The sequence below is a fragment of the Lampris incognitus genome, chromosome 18 (genome assembly GCF_029633865.1).
Source record: "Lampris incognitus isolate fLamInc1 chromosome 18, fLamInc1.hap2, whole genome shotgun sequence".
Lineage (NCBI taxonomy): Eukaryota > Metazoa > Chordata > Actinopteri > Lampriformes > Lampridae > Lampris > Lampris incognitus.
The window spans coordinates 26,182,569-26,205,640 of NC_079228.1; the positions used below are offsets into that span (position 1 = coordinate 26,182,569).

Below are 23,072 nucleotides of genomic sequence, written 5' to 3' on the forward strand. Positions count from 1 at the left end.
ATTTGAATACAACCATCTTCCATGTTGGGAGCCGTATGAAGAGGTTTGAATGCCAGATTAAGGTTGGGATGTTTGAACAGGGCCTACCTTTAAAACCGGGGAGAGCGTGAAAGGGGAGCCTAGGTGTAAATGTTAGGGCGAGGGAGGGGCAGGGCAGGAGGAGGAGGGGGGAGAAAGGAGAGGGGGGCTGACTGCCTGCTGGCAGAGCTTCATCCTCTTGCGTAACGTGGGCCGTCTCTCCCCTCCATCGCTGTTGCCATGGGGAGAGAGATGGTGGGGTGGTTTCTGCGCCCGCAGCGCCTCGCATGGGAGAGACTCTCCAGGGAATCTCTATAAGCCGCGACGACCCCCGACTTCCCTCCCCCACTCCCTCCTGTTTAAAAAAAAGAAAAAAGGAAGAGCGCCTGCTAAAGGAATGGCTGGAGGAAAGGTATTTTTGAAATTGCCTGAGTTCATAATGAGACTCCCCCACGAACCAAATCACCCGTGTGTGTGTGTGTGTGTGTGTGTGTGTGTGTGTGTGTGTGTGTGTGTGTGTGTGTGTGTGTGTGTGTGTGTGTGTGTGTGTGTGTGTGTGTGTGACAGAGAGAGATGGAGAGTGTGGGAACTCACAGGGCCGGTGTGTGACTCAGTGCTCATTCAGGTGTTCTGGGTGAGATAAAATCCAAGGCTTGCGCCTTAACCGTGTGAGTCTTTCCATGAAAGTGCCCGTAAACGGCATGACTAATGCTGAATCCCAGGAGTGTGCGAGTGCTCGCACCCGCGTTTGTTGACGCAGTCAGCCGCCGGGGGCCTTACGCTGTGTGTGTGTGTGTGTGTGTGTGTGTGTGTGTGTGTGTGTGTGTGTGTGTGTGTGTGTGTGTGTGTGTTTTCAATAGCATGGAGAGAGAGAGAGAAAAAACTCAGCTGCTCCCAACAGGTAGACAATGAACAGATGCCTACGAACAGCCGGAGCCCGCTGTGTTCAGGTCCTCGGCTCTTCCTCTTCTGTTTACAGCCCCTGCGTGTGTATGTGGGTCTGTGTGTGCAGTGGTGTGTGTGCATGAAACCACGCACTGTGTACGTACTGTACATATTTGTCCGTGGGGACGGGGCTCCGTGCAAGCCGATTTGTGTTTTCTTTTTTCAGCTGTGTGTGTGTGTCAACTAGCATGTCTTCATCTCTAATAAGCGGAGTAGCGTGTGTTACTACGCCTATTAACGCCTCCTATTAGTCCTACTGTGTGTCTTCTTATGGCCGTCCATGACGCCAGCACGCTTGCTGTACACAGATAGGATCAAGAGACGGACTGGATGGAGGAGTATTTATAGCTGCTGTGGGGGTGTGGGTGGTTGTGCACCACAAGTTGCTTAGTGGCTAATCTGATGTTGACAGTGTTGTACTGTGTGTGTGTGTGTGTGTGTTATGTTGTGTTTGCATGTTTGCATGTGTGTGTGTGTGTGTGTTATGTTGTGTTTGCATGTTTGCATTGTGTGTGTGTGTATGTTATGTTGTGTTTGCATGTTTGCATTTTGTGTGTGTGTGTGTGTGTTATGTTGTGTTTGCATGTTTGCATTGTGTGTGTGTGTGTGTGTGTGTTTGGATTTATTGCAGAATTAAAACCTGTGCTGTTTTTAGACCAGCTACTTTGTTTTCTTGGTTTTTGTTTGTTGTTTTGTTGTTGTTTTTAAGAGCGGCAGAGCAGCAGCTCAGCCCCGGGGAAATTGGCACACTAGCAGGCAGGGCTTTCCCTGATTTAGAGTAGGGATTAAAAAAAAAAGAAGGAGAAAAGGACGAGCAGGGAGAGGAGGTGGGAAAAGGAATGCGCAGGCAGGGAGGAGAAGCGTGGTTGCTGCGCTGACAGAGGAGAGACAGAAGTGAGAAGTGAAAGCTCGTCTCGGCACAGAGTAGACCGATACAGTTGTGTGTGTGTGTGTGTGTGTGTGTGTGTGTGTGTGTGTGTGTGTGTGTGTGTGTGTGAGGCTGAGTAAGCTTTGAGACAGACGGCGGCCAGACACTCAGCTTTCCGATCTACTGTGGCATTTCAGAGTTCGGGGGGCCAGGAATGTCAGCGGTTATTGCTCGGGAGTGTGTTAGTGTGTGTATGTGAAAGTGTGTGCGTGTGCGTACGCGTGAGAGTGTGTGAGAGAGCGCGCGCGAGCGCGAGAGCGAGTCAGGAATGTCAGGTGTTCCCCAGTAGGAGCGTCTGGTTGTGGGGAAGCCAGCCGCTCTTGAAAAAGTCTCGACGTGAAAACGCAGCAGACTTCTACAGGTATCGTGCAGCGCTGAATGAGAGCTTGTCTTTCTGGTGTGTGTGTCCGTTTGTCTTTTTGTCTTTTTGTTTTTTGTTCCGCTGTGTTTTGTTTCGGTGTGGTCTTTTTGGCGAACGCGTTTCCTTTTGTGTCCTGACTCGCTCTTTCCTTCCTTCTCTCTTCTCTCTTTGCCGCTCGTGCCTCTGCAGCGCCTTTTCTCCCTCGCTCCGCTCGGCTCGTGCCCTCGCTCTGTTTTGGATCTGCAGTTTGTGTTACTGCTCATGAAGTCACGGCGGATAAAGAATTAAAAAAAATGTAAAGGTTTCACTTTGCTGTCGTAATTTTCAATCTTGTTGTTGTTTTTTTTGTTTTGTTTTTTTCTCCCCAGTTTTAGAACTTGTCAACAGTTTTTAAAAAAGGCGTTGGAGTGCGGGAGGGGAGTGTTTCCATGCTGGGAATGACAGTGATAATTAGCTACGTTATAGTTGTTGTTTAAGTGCACTCCCGGCTAGTGGTGCCACTGTCTGTGCCCTTGCGTATTTTGCCTCGGTTTCGCAGTCGGCCGGGTAATGACTATGTCGGTCAAGGGGTTAACTGGCTCCAGCAGCTCACTAACCCCAGCCCCCCCCCCCGACCCCGCTCACCAACTCCTTGTGCTGCCTCAGGGGGAACACATGTCCGTGGCGTGTTCATCCCCGGCCGAGGAGCTGACGCGCGTCATGACGAGGAGAAGAAGGGCAAGATGAGCCCGCGTGCTGCCGCCGTGATGAGCGCGGAGGTGTTACGCAACAGCTCGGTCCAGAGATGGAGCAGAGAGAGCTAAGCTTAGGTACTCCTCTGACTTCTTCCACGCTCCATGATCTCATCGCGGCTGGTTCTCCTTCGCTCGCTGCTCCCCCGCTGGGTGGCTCCGTGTAAGAATAGACACCCCCTATCATATCGTAGGGGAGAAATATGGCGGGGTCAAGCCACGAATACCGCGCCCGTGCTGCTCTTGGGACGTCTATTTATTTGCAACGCCCTTTTTGATGTTGGCTTAGCGCGTTGTCCCTCTCCTGTAACCTCATCGTGGCCCGTTAATTGCGTAATGATCTCATTAGCTCCCCCCGGAAGCGTCCACCTCAGCGCCATCCATGGTTAATCCCCCGTTGTGCTGGATTTTCCCGCAGACGCAGAGCTGTCATGGGCATGGGTGTGAGTGTGGGCCGCGGTGGTTTCAGATGAGGTGGACAGGTGAACACGGGTGCAGTCTCTGCGGGATCATTTGGGGGATTTGTAAGAATGGGGGGGGGGCCTGTTTTCGTTACATTGTTTCTTTTTTCCCTGTCTGTTGTGATGTGATGTGATGTGATGGAGGCAGAGGAGAGAAGAGTGGGCAGCAGCTGAGGACTGTAAACAGAAGGAAAACGGAGTGAGAGAGAAAGTAGGGGCGGGGGTGTAAGGAGAGAGAGAGAGAGAGAGAGAGAGAGAGAGAGAGAGAGAGAGAGAGAGAGAGAGAGAGATGGGAAGATAGAAGGACTATTGAAAGACTATTGGAAAAAAAACCAGAGGAGGGGAGGAAAGTGAAATGAAAGGAGAGTGAGGGAACGCCACGTCTTTCCACTCCCATTCTCAGCGGTGTTCTGCTCAGCGTGGTTATGTAACCTTACCTCCTCCCTATTGGCGATGGCAGAGGAACGCACAGGGGAGCAACTGGGAATGCACGACATGGCAACAAGCGGGCAACGGCAGCAGATCTCATCCTTCCTGAGGTACCCATCAGGACTCCTCACCGTGGGTCAAAGGGGCTTTGGTCATCGCCCATTAACTACCGGTAAAGCGCAAACTTTAACTTGCACAGGATGAGATGGAGACGCAGTCTAATGTGCCGTTTGGTAGGATGCTTTTATCCCATCTGCTTTACAGTGCTGTAATTATATACAAGTTTTGCCCAGGTGGCCTCAATGGAAATTCATGCCCCCACCCCCAACCCAAACACGAGCCGAGGTTTGCACCGGGGCTACAGTCCTCCCCTTGAAGTGTCACAGGAATGTCTGTCACGGCCACCATCACGGCGTTGAAGCAGTGTTTATGCATCGGACCAGCCACCGATGTGTGAATGTATGCATGCGCTAAATGTGGTGTAAAAGCAGATGGCCGCCTGGCGGTATCCGGAGACCGAAATAAGAGAGCGAGGCGAGAAAGAGCCACGGAGCAGCTGCGGGAAAGCCCAGAGGGAGTCTACTGAGCCGGCCACCCGTCTCTCTGGGCATGCCCACTGCACACTGCAAAGCATGCTACACATGAGTAGAGGGACAAAATGGGTTTTATTGGGGGGGGGGGGGACTCTTGTTGTATTCTGACACTCAGTCTGTCCACGTTTTTGCGAGTTACGAGAGTTCGTCTTTTGCATGCCTGCAAAATGTAGTCTGTGAAAGTGTAATGAATATTTTGTCGAAAAACATGGAAAACAAAAACAACAGACTGCGCTGAACTGCATTACAACGTACCCCAACTGGTTTCAAGCCGTGGCCGTGTTGTTGATTATCAAATCGCTTTCGTGTACACGTACATGGAGCACACCAGTACTCGGTAACATCCCAGCTCCCCCCCTGTGGCTGTGCAGTGGGAGACACTCGGTGGAGGAGATCACAGCGGTTGAGGCAAGACTGTTGAGAGAGAGAGAGAGACTTGTTTTGTAATCTTACGAGTAGAAAGGAGGGATAGAGCTGAGTGTGTGTGTGTGTGAGAAGAAGAAGACAAGGTGAGAGAGAGAGAGAGACACGGTGCAGCAGCTAACACAGACAAGCACTTGATCAGCCCGTCCTCATGTAGTCTCAGATTGGCACTCTATTTAGGCTCTGCCTTTACTGTCCTTGGAGCCACTACCCAGAAGACCCAGATCTAATTAAGGGTTGTCTCTTTCGTCAAACGCCTGGCAGTTGTGATAGTCTCTCCTCCCTGGAGCGAGGATGCCAAAGACGTCCCACTATGATTAAATTCAGAAACACAAGAGCAACATCTGTCAGCCGGATGAAAGTTATTGGCCTGAACGGTGTTAAATTCCTCTGATTGGACATGCGTTGGCATCACTCGCCCCGAGTAAGGCTTGTTGTTGTTGTTGTTATTTGTGTTGAGGGTAGGCCGTAATAAACGCAGCCTTTTCTGCCCGAGAGTTTGTCAGAGCGCGCTGCTGTTAGCGAGAAGCGAAGGTTTTCTTTTAGACGGCTCTACTTTTAGATGGCGCTTCGCCGCTCCGGCCCAGAGAGAGAGAGCAGCAAAGCCAAGGAGGGAGCAGCTCATCTCAAATGCATTAAAGGAACAGTTCTCACCGCGGCTGTAGCTACGAAGGTGCTGAGAGGTTGCCGAGAGAAAAGGAGGTTGTGATGGGATATGTCTCTGTATAGAGACCGCGATAAACGAACTCCCGAGTCCCCGAATGAGCTGTGTAATCCACTGGTCCTTCTTACGTGGGTTTGGACCGGTTTCCGATCGGTATTTGGAGCGATTCCTCCAATGAGAGCTGTGTGTAAAGGGGTCAGAGTGGGCTGCAGAGTGTTTGCAGGCAGAGATGATGGGAGATGGTTGACATTCTGGCAACATTGATAAGTCATCGTTTCATACCTTTTGTAAGTGAGAGGGCTTATGTGTGTGTGTGTGTGTGTGTGTGTGTGTGTGTGTGTGTGTGTGTGTGTGTGTGTGTTAACCTGATTACGTGTGTTTGTCGACATCTTCAACCTAATGGATGTCCAGCACACATAAGGCAGGGTATTAGAGGTTACTAGCTGGATTAGTTCATTCAGGCTGCTGCATTATCACCAGCTCAGCTGTCATTAACTCAGATGTTCCCACCGGGATGAGGCGGTGGCCTCCTCTGCTCTGTCCATTTTCTGCTTTCACTTCACATGAAGACACACACACACACACACACACACACACACACACACACACACACACACACACACACACACACACACACACACAGACACAGCATGCCTGCTCCCACAGACAAAAGGGCACACACACACACACACACACATTGTACATACATAGGCACACAGACACACACACAGCGTACATTGTTTACGGAGTGAGACTTCCCTTAGCCAATATATTTTTAAGAGGAGAGGTTTTGCACAGGGCCATCAAACTTGAGTCAATGCTTATTTTTTTTCCTTAACATAGCCAAGACCAACTTTAGGCCTGTTGGTTTAGCTACTATAATCACAGGCCATAATGTTGATCCTGGACTTTTTGTGTTTATTTAAAGCACCCTGGCAGTGACATTGCAGAAAGTGCTTGGTCACCCTGTTTGTTGTCCCTGGCCTCTATAAATATTTATCTGATTTTGTGAACCCATTTTGTGGCCATACTGTAAACCCCCCCCCCTCACGTCGCTCTCGGTTCCTAATAATGACCAATCCAAAAATAAAGCCGAAGGAGCTCCCCCCCCCCTTTTGAGGTGGAGTCGGCGAGGCTGGATGTGCCAGTCGGTGTCATTTAGCGAGATGATCTCACCCTTTAAAGCTTCTGCTTCACAGCTCGGCTAACTGTGTTTATATAATGTAACAGGGTTGAGCTTTCCTCCGGCCACACCGCAGCGTTGTGATGTCCCTCTCGCGCACCCGTGTACTTGGACTACAATACCCCGCGTCTGCCGAGGGCATATAAAACGAGTCTACTGAGTGTGACTTTGCCAAGTGCTCATACTTGCTTGAACTCAGTAGCAATGCTTTGCATCTGTGACACTGTGCGTCCTCCTTGACTTTGCTCCTGGTTTTTGTATTCCACAGGCGACCTTGCGACTATCTCCTCTCCTGGCTGAAAACAGTTTATCCAATTAATCCAATTTATTGCCCTCCCGAAACACAAGATGAACAGCAACTATTTTTTTTGAACAAGAGGGAGAGAGAGAGAGGGGAAGGGGGGGGGGCAGAGCCAGAGAGAGAGCTTTATTTAACGAGAAAACAAACTTTAACGATGAACAATGACATCATCAACATGCACTAAGAGTTCAACTTCCATCATCGAGGAGAGAGACTGAGAGAGAGAGACGGGGGGGAGATGGAGAGAGGGGGGGGCAGAGGGGGGAGGGGAGAGAGAGAGAGAGAGAGAGAGAGAGAGAGCATACATACGCAACAGAAACGGGATTAAAAAAAAGAAAGAATTCCCTGAATGTAACGTGTAATGAATTTAAAAGCGACTCGTCTACCTTTACAACACTGTTCTTACTAATATCGTCTGTACTGATATTATTTTACCCAATCGTTGTTTTCATCGATGATTTTTAACTCCTTGTTATTCTTCTGTTAGCAGTTATGTATTGTATGTTGACCGTGCCTTGGTGACACAGGCATATCATTTTTGGCATGCCATTGAAGTGAATTGGATTGATTTAAGAGAGAGAGAGAGAGAGAGAGAGAGAGAGAGAGAGAGAGAGAGAGAGAGAGAGAGAGAGAGAGAGAGAGAGAGAGAGAGAGAGAGAGAGAGAGAGAGAGAGAGAGAGAGAGAGAGAGAGAGAGAGAGAGAGAGAGAGAGAGAGAAGGATCCCTGCAGGGCGCCGGAGCCTGTTTGGGTGACGTCATTCACCCAGTCCCGTTCAGGCAGGCTCGCCCCGCCCCTGTTCCTGTGCTTTACAGGAATTCCCCTCCTTGTCACATTATTCTGAGAAAACCGCTGGCAACGCCCCAAACACCGCTTGCCCACAGCTGATAGGACGGAAGCAGGGACTTCCATTGCGGCACTCAACTGCTAGTGTTGACAAACGAGTACTCTGCTGTTGGCTGTCGCAAGTCGTTCCTGAAAAAAACAAAAAGGGGGCTCGCTCGACTGTCTGTCTGTTCCATTAGAGATCACGATGATCCGGGGCGAGAAGTGAACAATCTGTTCTACACAAACTCTGTTGAGACACAGACACACACACACACACACAAACACACACACACGCAGTCCGATCTAGCTTCCTTTTGTCGATCCACGAGGAAGTTCAGAGTTTAAAGAGATAGCTGGATGTCAAAGGTCGGTTTTAGGTCAGTGTTGTGTACACACAGCATGCGGGTCCCCCTCAGGTCTAAAGGGACGGAGGGGCCAGGAGGACACAAAGATGACTATGGCTGCTGCTGCGCGCCACAATCCAAAGCAGTGCGTTTGACGAGACCTGAACTGACAGGAAACGGTCAATGTGCTGTCGCTCAGCCTCCACGCCACGGTTTAACAGGAGGGCAACAAGTCGGGGGTGGGGGGGGGGGGGAGCCGAGGGGGGGCCACCGTGTTTTTAAACGGTCTGGCCTCGTTGCTGTGAGTGGAGTTTCTGGCTTCCAGTTTTGATTTGACCGGGCCTGTGTGGAAGTAGGCTTGCCGTTTGGGGAACCGTGACGGACAGCTGTCATGTAACTCCTGATCGAGTTTTCCATTTTCTGATTTCTGTGGCAGCGTTTGATGAGTGGTTATGGTAGGGCACCCCGCGCTGTTCCCTCCCGGAGTCTACCGATGCAAATGGCAGACTTCGCCGCACTAATTGCCCTGGCTAATGACTGCATCGATGAAGCGCTTAGCTTTTGTGTGCAAAGGCATCGCAACCTCAGGCAGAGCATTTATAGTTAATTAACAAGATTACAGAATGCATTAAGGCTCTTATTTCTGTGTGAGCTGTGCATGACAACCCTCCGCCACCAGCCGACAACCACAAGCCCTCTTCCCCTTTTCCTTGGCTGGTGCAAAGAACTGTGTGTGTGTCTGTGTGTGTGTGTGTGTGTGTGTGTGTGTGTGTGTGTGTGTGTGTGTGTGTGTGTGTGTGTGTGTGCGCACGCACACACATGAAGTTTGTTTCATAGTGAAACTGATGAAACGCACATCCTGGGGGCCTGGCCCTCTTCGGATGACGCGCCGGCCTTCACTGGCTCGGCTCAGTTAAGTGGAAGTGCTGGTTCACGGTTCCCCTTGTGTCACGGCCCTCAGGACCCGGGGGAACTCGAGATGCTGACTCGATGTAGTGTGACATGCAGCCTGTTTCTAGTTTCCGGGGTGTTTTTTCTTTTTTTTCTTTCGTTTTGTTCTTGCCATCGCTTCACATCTTACGTGAATTAGTTATCCTCAAAGAGTGCCGAAAATCAAAATGGACAACTTCTATTAAATCTTCATCCTTGTTTTTTTATCTTTTGATTTTTATTTCACAGTTGCTGTCTGCAGAGTGTTGCATTCCTTTAAATGTAAATACGTTAATTTCTTTCTTAATTCTCGCAGACTACTTTCTTGTTATGAGCGGCATAATGCATCTTGTGATTTACTTTGCTGAAGGCTAAAACAGGCTTTACTGGCTTCACACTCTCTGTGATCTGTGACCGAAAGGGAGGTGCACGATTAGTCTGCCTGGGCCGTGTGCGTCTGTGCTGCCTTGGAAGTCGGCATTTTGCCGCAGGCCAAATTTCTGGGAGGGAGGGAAAATACGCCTGGTCTAACAAAGATGGAAGTGGTAATATTCACATTCACCTTCTCTCCCACCATTAAACCCCCTCGCACACAAACACACACAGACCCCCCCCACACACACACACACACTCTTCTACCCGCCCATTGGATTTCTCGTTATATCAATTTTTCACAAGGGTGCCCACGCAGTCCCAACAATCACTGGCCTCCCGTCTGCTGCTTCTTCCACCTACAGTTTCCTGCGGGGGAAGCAGCTCTGTACAGATACCACAGCCAACCACTGTCTGCGTCTGTATGGGAGAGAGAGCCTTTATGATCACTATGTAATACCGTGTGCATGCGGGTATACTGTATGTGTGTGTGTGTGTGTGTGTGTGTATATGTGTGTGTGTGTGTGTGTGTGTGTTTATATGTATATCAGAGATGTACAGTATACATACATACACACATATATGTAATGTTATTGGGCGGTCACGATTCACGATTTGCAGAACGAAGCAATAACGACGCCTCCTGAAGAGCATGTGTTCACTAATAATTGTGGGCGGTGGGATGAGGCAACTTGGAGCAGCTAAATCTCTGCCCTCTGCGTGACTTTTGTGCACGTGACTTGCGTCCAGAGGTGTACCGATGCTCGCATGGGACGCGCTTCCCTCTTTTCAACCATACATTGACTAACAAGGCCTGCCTGAAACGGCGGATTGTGCTGGTTTCATATCTGCCCTCATGGCAACACTTCACAGTGCCGCACCCTACTAGGGTTATGTATTGGCTAGAATTTGAATATTATTGGTATCACGTTACAAGTGTCATGAGTGAATATATATATCATGATACTACAAACTTTGTGATGTATTGCAATTTTTTCCAAAATGTTGGAATAAAATAAACAAAACAATATGCATGAAGTCAGAGAAATCAGAGCCGGAGCGAGTGTGGAACTGGCAACGCCTGCTGCTGCTGCTGCTGCTGCTGTTGCTGCTGTTCTGTGCAGCCTTGTGTTAATACTGCACCTGCCACCTAGTGGTCTGATATGGGAACAACACAATGAAGTCGTTGCAATGCCTTTGTCTCTTTTGTGTGTAAACTTGAGAATCCATGCAGTGTTTTTGAAAATCTACAAAATCTACAGTATGGTGAAAGATAGTGTCATAATACTCAAGCGGATAAATATTTTCTTATACTGCTACTCCCTACCCCAACGCAAGCAAGCGTTGCCCTCGGTCGAGGGTAAAAGCCAGCATGTCTCATTCAGATGGAGGGCTCCCTCCCTGTCCCTCTCCACCTCTGTTTACATCTTCTCTTTGCCAGTTATGGGATGCTTTGCAGTCAGAAGATGACCCCTGGGCAGTACAGGGAGAACAGGATCGGATAAAGTGTGTCGTTTACGTGGTGCCAAGCGAATATTTGCGAGCTCCGAACCCCGTCTGACACAGGTCACAACTTTTCCCTTGTCTTTGTCTTTCCCCCGTCTGTCTCATTTGTTCCTTCATTCTCTCTGACTCTGTCTCTCCACCTCCCGTCTCTCTGGTTCTTGCTCCATGTCTGCCCTGCCGTGTCTATTAGGTTTTCATAAAACACGAGTCACATCAGTGCTCAGGCCGGCTAATGGATGAAAGGGCAGAGTCACTTCGTGCTCCCCTCTCATCCTGCTGATGATGATAGATTGCAGGGTAATGGGACACTCTCTCCACGGCAGGGGAATCCTCCACTCCCATAGAACGCTCCTGACTGGCTCACCCTCTGCTCGCTGTAACACACCCCACTTCCTGTAGCTCCCCCCATCCTCTCCCTTGTATATGTATGCAAGTGCGTTTCGTAGGGCTGAACAGTGTGCAGTCTCAGAATAAATCCACCGTACACACACGGGCAATAGTCACGTTGCAAAGGATGCAGTGCAACATGGGGTAAAATGGGCCCATCAGCCATGTTAGGCTAAAACTTTTATTGCTTGATGGAAAACAAAATGAAGACTTATGAATAAAATATTCCAGTGCAGCTGACAAATAATATAATTAAGAGTGATTTAATGACCCCTCAGACAACTGCCTTATTTCCCCCTCTCATTGCTGGCGTGATAAATCATTTGAAAATGGAGTTTTGAAAGTCAAAAGCTGCACATATCGGGGGAAATTATATAACCAGTTTTAATTTTTTTTTATATTGCAATACGTATTGCAAAATGGTAAAAGTATCACAATGTTATTTTTTTTCCAATATCGTTCAGTCCTGGTGTTTTGGTTCTGTAGTATCTCTGCTCTGTGATTGGTTCATCATCTCTAAGACGTGTACAGGCGTGTTCATTAAAGATGATCTGTGTGTCAGATGAAGACAGTAGTCCTTATGGTCAGTTATTGTATGGATTACATGCTGAGTGCTGCAAAAATGCTACGTATCACTCACAGCCCTGGGGGAGGGGAGGGGGGGGGTCCGACATGATGGACGGGCTCTCCACAAGTCAGTGGGATTTGTTCAGTACTCGTGTTGCCTGTGTGCCAGCTTTTACCATCTCGACAGAAGGAAAAATCCACGTGTGACAACTTTGCATAAATAAACATGTGGCTCTGATATTTTGCGGAGTGAGGGATGCTAATATGGATTTCATTTTCTCCCTTTTCCTTGTGTGATACTTAAAACTGTTTGTGTATGAGTTGACATCATTTATGATGTCATTCATCAAAACTAGCATGAAGCGATGCCTGGTTGTGCAGCTGTGAACGCTACAGAAAATGACCGCTCCTCATGAAAGCCCGCAGTAAAACCAGCTGCAGGGATGCAAAGACTAACGGGTGTCTCTGCTTGTTTATTCACATAGGAAGCGAAGTTAAGACAATAACAGAAAACCTATAAAGAGCCACCCAGAGCTCTCGCTTTTAGCACCGGCGTTACCGTGTCTGTTGTGTGTTGGCTTTTTTTTCGAGTCCGACAGTCTTTCTTGTGTGTCACTGTTTTACATATGCATCGGTCTTATGTGAGGGTGCTGTCCTCCATGTGTGTGCGTGTGTGTCTGTACATGGGCGGGCGTGTACAGCAGGGCTGGTGGAGGTGCTCAAGTTACGTAATCTCCATCTCCCTCCCGCGCAGTGACGGGGAAGAGGGGGAAGGCTGCCGACTACTATCTCATCTCCAACCTGCTGGTGCATCTCTCCTCCTCATCGCTCCTTTCCTCTTCTCCCCTCTTATCTTTTCTCTCCTCTCCTCTCCTCTTCTCCCCTCTTCTCTTTTCTCTCCTCTCCTCTCCTCTTCTCTTCTCCCCTCTTCTCTTTTCTCTCCTCTCCTCTTTTGTCTTCTCTTCTCCTCTCTTCTCTCTTTGTGCTGGTGTGTATTGATGAAGCATAGCTATAGAATGCTTTGCTCACACACACACACACACACACACACACACACACACACACACACACACACACACACACACACACACACACACACACACACCATCACCCAGCAACCTTGACCATCCAAGCCTAATCTAGCGATTGCTTCTTTCTCTACTGTGTGTGTGTGTGTGTGTGTGTGTGTGTGTGTGTGTGTGAGTGAGGGGGGGGGGTGTCTGTTTGTGTGTATGCATTATTTCAAGCGACATCACAAGATAAGATACATATCATCATTTCATATCATTTCCCAGGGTGTCAGGGCTCACTACACACTATCATGCAAACGACTTTAACCTTGTGTGACCTGCAGCGCTGTTTGTCATAACACAATATAGGGCTACATTAACATGGCATGATTAAGTGACTCGAATCGGTAACGGGGGATCCTCTCAGCACCCCGCTGCAATGTGATTTACCGCAGTGCTTGACTTAATGTTGGTAGTAGATGCCCATCTGCCAGCAAGCTGTGGTCCGCTGGCATTGTGTTAGTTTGTTGTCGGTGCAATGTTGTTGTTGTGTCGACGCACACTGATCACGCTGTAACCTCACAGACGCTGGTTTTTTCTCGAACGCTCAACTCCGGTGTCAGGAGAGAAAAGCAGCCTGGCACTGGAGCCAAACCATCAGGGCCATTTGAAACACATGAGCACCCTGCATATGGACCATGTGCAGTGCCATAAGAAGCTGACACGCCGCCGCCGCCGCCGGACACCATTTGGCATGGGCTGGCTCAGCAGGGCGGGCTGTTGAGCAAAATGTGAGTGTGTTATGGGCTGGCTGTGAGGGTAGATGGCCGTGTGGAGCTTGGTGGTTATCTGATACAGCAGGCAGACGGGACCACTGGCTCTCTTATGGAGGAAGCGGTGCCAGGGCCATGCAGATATGACCCCATTCCAAGAGCTTTAGAGTCCCCACTTGACTGTGATATAATATTAGTACCATCATACAGGCGGGGGCCTTGTCTCATACAGGAAATTGACTAGATGAGGCCCATTTTCTAGAGGCGAGTCATCTGCGTGCTCCTCGTTTACAACGTGTTAAGTCCGCAGCTGTTGCCGCCACGCTTTCGGTGGCTATTGTCTGTCAAATGCCCAAATGGAGTTTAGATGGTTTTCCCACCTACCGGGAAACCCAGATTCATCGACAATGGATTGTAAATTTACATCAGGGGGCGTTGGAATTTGAAAGCGTGCACGTTTCCTGTGGGAAGATGCCGCTAAAACACCACTTTGACCTTATGGGGGCTCATGCTTACACCCCCCCCCCACACACACACAGAGATATAGAGTTGGAGGCCGTTGGGGTAGATTAAAGGTTCCTGGTTGTCATGACAGCACCTACAAGGGAGACTGACTGCCTGCCCACGAACCCCTGCCTAATTGACATGCACCCCACCCACAGCGGTCCCCTCCCACTCTGATCCCCGCATATCCGTAGGCGTCACATTGCACAGATCAAAGATAACACGAGCGCTACACGTTTGAGACCCAGGGCTTACACCGACCTCGGGTTTACCTTTCGCTCTCCTCCCGTTGGCTTTGTCTGCTCCACTTGCTGCGACTGCTGCACCGTTGTTCAGGAGGTGCAGAGAGGAAGTTAAGGAAAGGAGGCAAGGTGGGGGGGGCGGATCAGGTAGTGTAAGAGACAGAGCGAGAGAGCGAGAGAGAGAGAGAGAGAGAGAGAGAGAGAGAGAGAGAGAGACAGAGAGAGAGAGAGAGAGAGAGAGAGAGAGAGAGAGAGAGAGAGAGAGAGAGAGAGAGAGAGAGAGAGAGAGAGAGAGGTAAATAGAGAGAAAGATTACTGAAGACAAAAGAGGGATTGCTCCTGAGGAACCGCGGCCATCAATCACCCCTCTGCAGCTGGGTTGTCTCTCCTCAGCATCGCCCAGCGAGCACACCTGGTTTGGGGGAGAAACGGCACGTACGGGCGATGTCTGATAGCGAATGCTGCTGCTGCAGCATGGCTTTGTTTTATTGGCCACGTTTACGCGTGCTTATTGAAACCCCTGCGTGTAATCGTTACCACAATGCAGGTGCATTTCTGCCACTATCTGAAGCAAGTCTGTTGATGCAGTTCCTCTTCAGTTGGGGTATTTATGACACATTAGTAGAGTGTGTTGATTTGTAGTCTATCAAATCATTTATTTTTGGGCGTCCGGGTAGCGTAGCGGTCTATTCCGTTGGCTACCAACACAGGGCTCGCCAGTTCGAATCCCCGTGTTGCCTCCGGCTTGGTTGGGCATCCCTACAGACACAATTGGCCGTGTCTGCGGGTGGGAAGTCGGATGTGGGTATGTGTCCTAGTCGCTGCACCAGCGCCTCCTCTGGTCGGTCGGGGCGCCTGTTCGGGGGGGGGGATAGTGTGATCCTCCCGCGCGCTACGTCCCCCTGGTGAAACTCCTCACTGTCAGGTGAAAAGAAGCGGCTGGTGACTCCACATGTATCGGAGGAGGCTTGTGGTAGTCTGCAGCCCTCCCCGAATCAGCAGAGCGGGTGGAGCAGCGACCAGGACGGCTCGGAAAGAGTGGGGGGTAATTGGCCAGTTACAAATGAGGAGAAAATGGGGGGGGGGGGTCATTTATTGTCCTACTTAAAATCGGTCAGATACCCTTCTTCGCTTTTCCACAGCCAAACAGCCCATCTCAGCATTTCGAACAATTCAAGCGTTTTCTTTTCAGATGTGGTTCGTTTGGTGAAAAGCGGCTTTAGCCTCCGCGGTTATAAAGTGATCCGGTTCGGGCTTTCTTACGGGCCAGTGTGCTCCATGTGCAGTAAGAGCCCTTGACGTGTTATGATATCCGATGACGTCAGGGTTTTCTGTTGTGTTTAAGGCCGCGCCGGTGAGCGGTGGCGTTATTGGGAGCGGTTTAAGGAGTTCAGGAGTTCAGCGCTCTCAGGCATCGCGCTCCTCTCCCGGACCAGACTCACCCTCACGCTCTGCTCTGCTTTCCATCACCGGCGACGCGCATGGCTTGTTTACATTCCTCTTTATTGTTTCGCCGGGGCCGGCGACAATACCACGTCAATTTAGGCCGTGTGCGTGAAGTCTCCCTGAGCCCGTGGTGGAGTGTGTAGCTGTTGCCCTGACCACCTCCGACATCCCGGTATAATAAATAAATGCCCGAGCTAAACGCCGGCCAGGTCCCCTTCCATAATGGCGGTACAGTAATAACAACAACAGTACCACCAGCTGTAATGAGGGGAAACATGCATAACCCTGTAATCATTCCCGGCTGTCTTCAAGAGACACCGGCACCCTGACGGAATATTTTTTTGGACTTTGGCGATGCAAAGGACAACCCCCATCCTGCCCCCCCCCTCATCCCTCCCCCTCCTTTTCCAGTCAGTTGGTCTGATGGTTCCTGTTGTTCCATGTAGTTTTCCATGGTTCAGAGCTCGCTGTGCATCCAGTTCTGGGCGAGGCGCTCCTGACTCAGTGGTTGTCTTTCAGCGTGTGTGTGTGTGTGTGTGTGTGTGTGTGTGTGTGTGTGTATTGGGGGGGGGGGTTCTTGTTTGTGGTTGATTATGTAATAGGTGCAATCTGATCTATAGCTTGTACTTTGGTCTCCTACCATACACAACCGCTAATAAGATTTCTGTTGGGTGGTAATTACTTATGCCCAGGTTTGCCAGTGTGGTCTAGTATAAGATATTCGGACCGAGCTTTGCAAACAATAACGCACACACCAGCTACAATCTACTGCGAAATTTCTTAACCACTAAAGTAAGCGTTTATTTCTCCAAATTGGATTGCAATAACCATCTCCTTTGACTAGGGGAAGCCGTGGCGTTGGCTTGCAGAGAGAGAGAGAGAGAGAGAGAGAGAGAGAGAGAGAGAGATAGAGAGAGAGTGGTTGATATCACCCTCTGTTGAGAAGTGGAGCGAGAGGGCAGGGTGCCGGCTCTGATGTGCACTCTCTAAGGTTACTGATCGCTTCCCTTTTGGACACGGACCAAGCCATTCCCTCTGCCAGGAAAACACAGCCTGGCCCATACGTCTGTCAGAGGGCGAGAGCAAATCATATGGTCATTTATGTGCAAACACACATAACACCAGACACACTTATACACATGCACCGTCTTGATGACATGCAGCCAGAGGATGTCTGCAGATATGACTGTCTCCCTCCCTCCCTCCCTCCCTCCCTCTTTCTCTCTCTCTCTCTCTCTCTCTAGTCTCGCGGTGTGCCTTGCTTGATGTGCTTCTTCTGCTCGTACGGTGCCTTTGTTTTCCTCCATGACAGTGCAGGGGTGTGGACACATTATGTAATCTATGCCGTGCGCCAGGAATATAGAGAGGGCGATGAAGATTAGGGTGTGACTAGGCTATACATACACTCACAATGACATAATCCACTGACCTTGTCCGTGGCTTGACACCCCCCCCCCCACACCACCACCCTCACCAATTACACACACACACACACACACACACACTCGGAACACACCTCCCCCACCCCTCCTCAGAGTATTCCCGGCAGTACATTGCGATTTGGAAACCGCAGAGGAACATCCTCTTTCACCCCCAATTTGTATTTGTGCAATCCAGGGCAAAATTGTTACCATGGGTCCCCTTGGCTGTATTTTGTATTTTGCTATGATGTGCAGGGCACAGAATTTGGTTTGTTTTTCCATCTAGTTTCCATGGGCAGAGACACGTTACAATTCTGCCGTTCCTCTTTGGCAAACACTCTTATGCCTCTGTGCTTGTGCTTGTGTGTGTGTGTGTGTGTGTGTGTGTGTGTGTGTGTGTGTGTGTGTGTGTGTGTGTGTGTGTGTGTGTGTGTGTGTGTGTGTGTGTGTGTGTGTGTGAATGTGTGTGTGAATGTGAATGTGTGTGCATGCATGCATGTGTGTGCCTTTATGCATGCATGTGTGTTTGCATGTGTGTGTGTGTGTGTGTGTGTGTGTGTGTACGCAAACACACAAACGCATGTGCCCTCTCACTTCCTCTCATGGCCAGCCTGTGGCAGGAGCTCTGCAGGAGCAGGGAAACAGGCATTTATTCATCCACATCCCTCTGTATCGCCCTCACTCCTTCTCTTTTCTGTTCCACTGCGTGTGCCACATGCAGGCCGCATTATGCCTGCTTATATAATTAGAACTGATTACAGTCATATACACATCTTAGCGCTCATACGTCGCCGCCCATATGTCCATACGGCCCGTGGTGAAAACAGGTTCCTCACCTGCTGGATTGTAGGTGATGGTTGCGACGTACGGAAGGCCCCGGGTGAAATGAATCTGTGTTTCCCGAGGGGTGTAAACAGCATTTAAATATGTAAATTGATCTGTCAGTAAGTGCTGGATTGCTCGGTGATAATGAGAGTGAACCCATTATATTGCCTTGTTTGTGCAGTTGACCCGTGTGTTCATCATCCATATTCAAATTATGGTGTTACGGTGTGTGTGTGTGTGTGTGTGTGTGTGTGTGTGTGTGTTTGTACACGTGCACGCACGCGCTTGCACTATGAAATGCCCTGTTCGTGATTATGGTAGTTTCCATAGTACTCTGGTGAACTCCCTCTGCCATGGAAGAATGTCTGCTTTTCATTAGAAAGACCTTCATCCTGCTGCAGCCGTGTGGGAAGCATCCCCAGTATCATCGGTTACTTTCTGCACAGACTTCAGCGCAGCGTGTTGGTCTCCTCGCATCTGTAGTGCTCTGTGCGCTGAAAATGGTATCTATCCTTGTGTTGCAGATAAAATCGAAGAGGCACAGAAAGAGCTCAAAGACCCGAAAAGCTCAGAGAAAGGTAAGAGAACTCCTATCGGGGACGCTGTGTGAGAGTCGATGAGTAACATAAAAAAAAAAAAAAAAGGGAACGGCAACGACTTTGTTTTCAGTGAGACTGAAATATGTAAGGGAGTTTCTCTTCCTCCTCATCACCTAGTAGTTTGCAAGGAATGCACTGTGCTCCGTAACCCAAAATATCTCTTTTACGAAACGCACACAGGGAGACGATTTCAATTGTCCGAATTGGTGGAAAATGTGACACTTTTCCAGCAATCACGGAGAAAAGCCAGGTTAAAAATACCTGAGTGAGCTTGCCTTTGCGTCAGTGGTTGGTCCGAGTAGCTCAGGGAGCGTTTTGATTCCTTTATTTGGTTTCTTATCTCACATTTGCTCATTCAACCCCATCGTCTTGTTTGTTCGATTAATTGCAGTATCAAGGGTTTATGTATATTTGTGTGAAACGGTATTTAAAGGCAGGGGATTTAATCACCGGCTCCGCAAATAAATGACAGATCAATGATCTCATTGCTGTGTTGGGTTGAGATTTTCCTGGACCATCCCCCAGACTCAACCATCTGCACTGCTTCCTGTTTCAGCATCAACCACAGGCACAAATGCATGACAACTATTTCTGATATATTGGCTTCTATTCTGTCGCTGCAATCGTCGGTCGACATTTTACAATAGCAGGATTTTAGGTGTCTGATGCAACAGTCACCTACGTCTTGGCACAAGTGTTTCATCACACAATACTCAATATTCGCTTGTGTTTTACAGCTTTTTGGTGCAGCGACATCTGCTGTCACTGAAATTAGAAGGGTTGTTGTTGCATGATTGTCACATTACATGACATACCTTAATCTTAAATTAAATATCATATGCACCATGGAAGTTTTTGAAAAGTGAAACTTTGATTAGATTCGTTTTATACCGGGGCGCGGGATTCATTTTATTAGATTTATTATCTATCTATCTATCTATCTATCTATCTATCTATCTATCTATCTATCTATCTATCTATCTATCTATCTATCTATCTATCTATCTATCTATCTATCTATCTATCTATCTATCTATCTGACTAATCCAGTGAGTCAAGTAAATTCTTTATGAGACAGTACAAGCCTGTTTTGTGCCATAAGCAATCAGCATGAAACAGGTTTGTACTGTCTCATAAAGAATTTACTTGACTCACTGGATTATTTTGCTCCTTATTTGTTGAGCACTTTCCCTACCATTGAGTATTTCTTTAAACAAAGTTATATATCCATCCATTATCCAAGCCACTTATCTGAATTCGGGTCGCAGGATGCTGGCGCCTATCCCAGCAGTCATTGGGCAGCAGATGGGGAGACGCACTGGACAGGCCGCCAGTCCATCACAGGGCCTATGTAATATATATATATATATATATATATATATATATATATATATATATATATATATATATATATATGTGTGTGTGTGTGTGTGTGTGTGTATATATATATATATATATATATATATATATATATGTATGTGTGTGTGTGTGTGTGTGTGTGTGTATATATATATATATATCCATCCATCCATTATCCAAACTGCTTAGCCTGCTCTCAGGGTCATACATATATATATATAATTATTATAATTAATATTATAGTATATCATCATAATATATTATAATATAATAATATAATATAATATTATAATTATATAAAATACAATATATATTTATTTTGCCCTGTGATGGCCTGTCGGACTGTCCAGGGTGTCTCCCCGCCTGCCGCCTAATGACTGCTGGGATAGACTCCAGCATCCCCGCAACCCTGACAGCAGGATAAGCAGTTTTGATAATGGATGGATATATTTATTTTATTTTATTAATTTATTATTATCATTTAGTTATTCATGATTATTCTATTATTATTTTAGTAACAGATTAATTTTATTCCTGCATAAATTGAATACATTGCAAAAACACCAAAGGGACAGCATTGCTTTAAGATGGATGAAGCACAACTTGTTTCCTATGTAACTACAACGTCAAAATAGAAAATCAAGGTAGGCTGATCTAAGGTAGTTTTATGTTGCTGGTATAAACCGTGCATGAAAATGAACCAGCCAAGATAAGCTTATCTCATCTGTACAATGTTTGTCTCTAACAAAAACAACACCAAAAAAAAAAAGTATTTTTAGAACTTGCCAGCTTGTACCACATCCTTTTGAAATAACATTGGGTGTGGATGTGTGGAACAGAACGGATTCGAACCTAATGAACCTAAGAATACCTAAGTCCCCTTCTCAAAATACTGCATGAGGTGATGTCAAATCCAGCAAATCAGGGGTAATCTCTACTGGTTCATTCCATCAATAGATCTGCTGTTCTAGGCCACGATGACAGCATGTTTTTCTATCACAAAATGAAGGGTCCTTACAATTCATGGGGAAAACCCATAGGAGGTTTTGTTTTCCAGGCTTGCAAAGTGTATGGAAAATTAAAAACTATGTCATGATCAACTGTAGTTACAAAACAAAAGATAATTGTCATGCAGTGTTTGCAGATAACTTGAAAAGAGAAGTGAAATCCTAAATTAGCAAATTTCACAGTTAAATCGGTGTCTATCAAAATATGACATCGAACATCTATCGACGGCAGCCATACCAACATGTACCCTGGCTCTGCAGAAAGACAGAAGCTAAGCAGGTGCGGGCTTGACTAGTACTTGGGTGGGAGACCTCCCGGGAAAACTGAGTTGCTGCTAGAAGTGGTTTTGGTGAGCCAGTAGGGGCAGTCTTCCCTCTGGTCCCAATAAAAACAACAAGTATGCCCCAGTGCAGTGACATGGACACTGTGCTGTAGGAGATGCCGTTCTTCTGATGAGATGGTAAACCGAGGTCCTGACTCACTGTGGTCATTAAAGAGCCTATGGCACTTATCACAAAGAGTAGTGGGTTCCCCCGGTGTCCTGGCAAAATTCCCAACCTGGCTGTCTACATCTGGCCACCTAATCACCCCCCCCCCCCCGTGTATTTTGCTGAATGATTTCTCCCTCTCCACCTCAAGCTGATGTGTGGTGAGCTTTCTGGTGTAAAATGGCTGCCTTGCATCACCCAAGTGGGAGCTACACATTGGTGGTGGTTGAAGTGGGTTACCCCCTTCAATGTGAAGCACTTTGGGTGTCTAGATAAAGAACGAAAAAAAGTAATCCATTATTAACAGGAAAAAAGATCGAATTTGAACCTGTATATTCAATTGGATTTACACTGATAATGTTGTTCAATTATTTTAAGTATAACAGAATTGTCCTGTATAATCATGGGATTCCAACAACAGAAATTATGAGCTACCCCTAGAGTATTTCCTTCTCCTTTGTTGATACAAAAGTACATTCTTTGTAATGCATAACTTAGAAAAGTTTATTTCAGAGATCTCACTTCATGTTATTCTCATGTTATGGTGGTTGCATGCAGTTTTAAAAGACCTTTGGTTGCATGTTTGTTTGGAGAATGGCTCTACTTATGTAAAGGCTTAGGCTTTCCTCAATCTAATTATGCTGGAGACCAGAAGGAATCCTGACCTCATCTTGGGAAATACCCGCACAGGCCAGGAAACTGTGACAGAGCAATGCTAGACTTATGCAACAAGTCCTGAAAACCACATGATTAAACCACCATCGGAAGGCCAACTTGACAAATTTTGGGACACCCTGGTTTGGGTGTGCCGGTTTAAAAACTCAGAAGGGTTTCATTGCCAGACCGCTATTTTGACATTATTCAGATGTTTTTTTACTGATGTATGATGGGAGCAGAGACTAAAGGAAGGTTGATGTTTGAATTATATCTGTATAAAGAATGTATTCTCACCAGCTATTTGTGAACGTGAGTTCTTGATAAAACACCAATGTGGCGAAGTGGACAGACATTCATCCTGTAGGTGAAAGGATTTCAGATAACCGATGTAAGAAGGCACTCTTTATCCGAGTTATGGCACTTTAATTGATAAACACAGTACAGCTATATAGAAACTGCAGATATACCATATTTTTGTATTGCACGATTGTTAAACTGTGTTGTTATTGTGCATCCATGTATTTGAAAAATGTTTTCATGTGTAACAAAACAATTGGAGAGAAAATGGTACTCCAAATAGCAGCGTGGAAAAGGCTGTTTGATTTCATTTTGCAAAGATGGAGCTTCCATCCACGCTGTATTTTGTTGTATCTTAATCTAACTGAAGTGTAGGTAAACCAGAAAAACTGATGCATGCAGTGTTTTAATTAAAGTGTCAGAGAAGATGCAAATTGAGTCTACATTTAGAAATGCTAATTAACAAACTTTACT

The 23,072-nt window shown here is 47.5% G+C and overlaps 1 protein-coding gene across 1 annotated transcript in view; it reads left to right on the forward strand.

Annotated features, from left to right (window-relative positions):
• hivep1 (HIVEP zinc finger 1) overlaps positions 1 to 23,072 on the forward strand; it is a 52,286-nt gene that overhangs the window by 16,070 nt on the left and 13,144 nt on the right. The gene's annotated exons all lie outside the window — the stretch shown is intronic.